The 4,791-nt window shown below is 37.9% G+C and overlaps 1 pseudogene across 1 annotated transcript; it reads left to right on the forward strand.

Moving 5' to 3' along the window:
- Positions 1-2,422: 2,422 nt before the first annotated feature.
- On the forward strand, positions 2,423-4,465 carry LOC308551717 (transcription factor BTF3 pseudogene; annotated as a pseudogene). The gene is made up of 3 exons: positions 2,423-2,432; positions 3,975-4,360; positions 4,419-4,465. The product of its transcript is annotated as a transcription factor BTF3 pseudogene (transcript).
- Positions 4,466-4,791: the final 326 nt, after the last annotated feature.

Raw genomic sequence — 4,791 nt, forward strand, 5'->3', positions numbered from 1 at the left:
AAAAAGAAAAAAAAAGAGAGACAATTACTGTTGGCTGTATTGTGAGGAATTCATTAGATAAATTCAGTGAAAGTGCCTGGCACAAAGAAGGCACTCAATAAAAAGCTGCTTATTTTCTTAATTTCCTCTCTTTGAAACTCAACTTTCTCCTGGTTCTTGGAATCAATCTTGCCTTGGCATTTTCTTTAATGTGCACCAGCTCTATGCTTGGATCTTCTACCCCTGCTTGATTCTGGAGTGCCCATCATTATACTCCACTTGTTTTTTGAGTACTTTCTTAGTACACATTTTGTTCTTAGCCTCAAGTGCTTGCCTTACCCTATGAAGCAGGTTAACATCCAATATTTAACCCTTTCTAGTTAGTAGTTTTTTTAACCATACCTAGTGTGTGCAAGACAGAATATCCCTGAAGCATTTTGGAGGCTTCCATCCATTACAGGTACTTATTTACTCAGCAGGTACTTCATAAACATCTGTTGATTGTGTGCTTGGCCCTGCACTATGTGATGTATGGTATACAAAAAAAAAAACAAAAAAAAACGAAAAAAAATGAGAGAAAATAAAATGAAACACGATAAAGGGAGTAAGGAAGATTGTAGGAGTAAGGGTGTTCTATGCTCCATCTAGGGGAGCCCATGGTTTTGTCAGATTTTAGTCCTCAGTAGCCTTCAGGCTGCCTCAAGATGCCCTTTCCCTCTTTTTTCCCCCTTGCAGCACCATTTAGTTTTCCTTCATTCACTGGCCTCATGGTCCAGCTTCCTAAAGCTAAGTAATCTGATCAAAGTAATCTTTGCTAAAGTGTTCATCCAGCTAACGGGTTAATGTGTTATTCTTCCTGGGTAATTTGTTCATTTTGAGAGGGTTTTTTTTTAAAAAAGACATTAAGGCATGATTGCAGGAAATTCCAAGGCTCACTGCAGCCTGGAGAGGAAGAGTGCCCCTACAATACCCAGGATTTCAGGATTAACATCTGCCTGGTTTAGTCATTTGCAAAGTCTCCCTGGTGTCAAAGTCTTTGTTTTACGGCTTTTATTATGCCCCATCCAAGTTTAGATAAGAGAGAAAATGCATGATCCTCCTCTTTTGTATCTGAGATGTGTTCTCCCTGGACCCATGAAGAAAAGTCTCCTGATCACAAGAGAAGCTGATAAATGTGATATTTGTGCATGGATAAAAATAGCCAGCACTCATGATCTGGTAGGCAACATTTTAAGTGTTTTACATAATGTTATCTTATTTAATTCTCACTACAAATCCCATGAAGTATGTATGTCATTGTCCCCGGTTTTCAAACAAATAACTGAGTCACAGAGGGGGTTACTTGCTCAAGGTCACACTCCTAGTAAGTGGATACAGGCAGTGTGACTGTAGGATCTGTGCGCTTAACCACTCTATTATACCAAACAGCATCTCAGGTTTAAGTTCCCCCTTCCTGTATAGCATCAGCAGACAGGTCTGACATAACCAACAGCTCATAGAGACTCACCACTGAAGCACACATTGTCATCTCATATCAAGAATATTGCAGTCATGTCCCCATATGGCAAGAGAAATCCAAGTTACTGTGGGGCTGATAACACCTTCTTTCTGTGTCTCACACAAGAGTGACAAGGAACTGCCTCTCATGCTCTCCCTCCTCCACTTCACTCTAAAAATGAAAGGGATGTTTAAACCTGGTGGCTACTCTGAAGATCTGATGAGGTACAGTTGAAGTGTTACCAATCTTATTTTCTATAAGTAGAAGGAAAATTTGCCAAATAGCCTCTCCAGCATGAGTATAGCTAAGCCATCTCTTCTCTTTCCCCAACATGCCCTCTGAATTCTTTCCTCTAAGCCAATGTGCACACTGAGCCTCCAAATCTTCAATGCCCTCCCTCTTCTCTCACTGATGGAGTACTTACTATGTGCCAGGTATTATATGTGCTGTAGGATCATAACCTTGTCATATTTAATCCTACAATATACAGGCATACCTCGGAGATATTGTGGGTTTGGTTCCAGAACACCGCAATAAAGTGAGTAGCTTAATTTTTTTGTGTGTCTTAGTGCATATAAAAGTTATGTTTACACTGTTCTATAGTCTACTAGGTGTGCAATAGCATTATGTCTAAAAAATGTGCATACCTTAATTAAAAATGCTGTGTCACTAACAAATGCTAACCATCATCTGAGCCTGTTGGATAAATGGTGTCCAGAGATTTGCTCTACTCAGGGTTACCACAAACCTTCAATTTGTAAAAATAAAATAAAATAACCCAGAAACAAACAAACAAATAAACAAAAAATACACACAAAGTGCAATAAAGAGAAGCACAATAAGACAAGGCATGCTTGTATGCTACAAAGAAGGTTCTAGAATCATGTGCATTTTATTTATGAGGAAATTGAGAGAAATTAAGTTGTCCAATGTCATAATACAGGGATGAGCAAAAGTAAGTTTACAGTCCTGAGTAAGCAAAACACAGAGTATATTCTTGTATTATTATTTATTCTTGTATTATATATTTTTCCATACAAACTGTATACTTAATTTTGCCCACCCCTGTATTTCCAATAGATATTTTTTTAGCTCTTGCCCATTTTTTTGCACTTGTTCATTACCAATTAGTGTCATCTCAGGTTTTATGATTAAGAATACCCATTCATACTGATATTATATTCACAATATCACAAAAGCAAAATACAAGATTGTAATTATTGTATTAACATTGTAATTATTGCATTAACATGTTGCATAGGGGTTAGAGCATGTTTTTGCATGACTAAAAGTCAGATATTTGAAAATTTGAAAATTGGAATAACAGGGTTTCCTATACATGTGAATGTTAATCTTTCATATTTATGTTCATTGTTCTTTTTGTGATGATAAATTCGATGGAATTATGATATGAAGTGTTTTCCACTTGATATAGTTTACAGCCTTGCAGAAACATTTGATTTGGCCTTGGCCATGCATAAATAATTAAAAGATAATTAAATTCAGGTGCCTTTTAAGCATAACTCAAAAATAATTAATTCAGCTTATTCATATTTATTTATTTTATTGTTGAGAGTATTACAGATGTCCCTCATTTCCTCCCCTTCTCCCCTCCACCTACCGCACCCCTCTCCCCAGATCCCCATCTGTCCATTGTCTGTGTTCGTGGGCTGTGCATATATGCTTATAAGTTCTTTGGTTAATCTCTTCCCATCCACCCCCTCCTTCCCTCTGAGATTTGTCAGTCTGATCCATGCTCCTGTCTCACTGAATCTATTTTGTTCATTAGTTTATTCTGTTTTTTAGATTCCACATATAAGTGAGATCATGTGATATTTGTCTTTCTGTGCCTGGCTTATTTCGTTTAGCGTAATATTCTCCAGGTCCATTCATACTGTCCCAAAGGGTACGAGATCCTTCTTCTTTACAGCTGCATAGTATTCCATAGGGTAAATGTGCCACAGCTTTTTATCCACTCATCTACTGATGGGCACTTGGGCTGTTTCCAGATCTTAGCTATTGTAAATTGTGCTGCTATGAACATAGGGGTGCATAAATTCTTTCTGATTGATGTTTCGGGATCCTTAGGATATAGTCCTAGAAGTGGGATCACTGGGTCAAATGGCAGTTCCATTTTTAGTTTTTTGAGGAAACTCCAGACTGTTTTCCACAGTGGCTGCACCAATCTGCATTCCCACGAGCTTATTCACTTTAAAAATGAACAAAAGCAATGTTTTCTTCAACAGGTAAAACAAATAAAATACATTTGTGTCCCATATTTTAACCATTCCAAGAACAAAGTCACAAAAAGAGCTAAGAAACATAAAAACAAAAAAGGTGAAGTAAGGGGGATGAGAGAAAAGAAAAAGAGTGATAGCCAGAGCTAGCTGTCATCTTGTGTCCCAACATGTGTGCACTATTCTCAGCTGGTCTGCTCAAGAGCCCACTGAGCACCAACCTTAGTGCCCTGTGTGGTCTCTGTTTCCTCTCCAACAAGATAAAAGGAACCATCATGAACAAGAGAAACTAGCCAAACTGTAAGTACAAGTACCCATTGGTGGGAAAGGAACTGCTTGAAGAAAGAAGAAGGTGGCTCACAGAGTAGCCATAGTAGATAATGAAAAACAAACTTCAGTTCTTCTTAAAGAACATAGGGGTAAACAATATCTCTGGTATTGAAGAGGTAAATATGTTTACAAACCAAGGAACAGTGATCCACTTTAATAACCCTAAAGTTCAGGCATCTCTGGCAGTGAACACTTTCAGCATTATAGGCCACACAGAGACAAAACAGCTGACAGAAATGCTACCCAGCATCTCAAACCAGCTAGGTGCAGTCTGACTAGCTTAAGGACACTGGCTGAAGCTGTGCCCCAATAATCTGTGAGTGGAAAAGCACCATTTGCTATGGGAGAGGATAATGATGATGAAGAAATTCCAGATCTTGTGGAGAATTTTTATGAAGCTTCCAAGAATGAAGCAAACTGAATTGAGAAACTTCTGAAGAAGATAAACTTGAAGAACTTACTGGGAGCTGCTATTTTATATTATGACTGCTTTTTCAAATTTTGTTCATGGGTCTGATAAAATCTAGATCTCTAATATTTTTAAGTCCAAGCTCCTTGGACACTGCGGCTCTTTTCAATTTTACTTATACACAAATCATTCTTTGCAGCTAATTAAGCTGAAGAAGCCTGGGAATAAAGTTTGAAACAAAGGTTAATAAAGTTCTTTGCCTAGGGTGGGGGGTTGGAAAGAGAGAAATAAAGAAAGAGAGAGAGGACCAGAGAAATATTCATAAAAGATAAAGGATC

This window comes from Miniopterus schreibersii (assembly GCF_964146895.1).
Source record: "Miniopterus schreibersii genome assembly, chromosome: X".
NCBI classification, from domain to species: domain Eukaryota; kingdom Metazoa; phylum Chordata; class Mammalia; order Chiroptera; family Miniopteridae; genus Miniopterus; species Miniopterus schreibersii.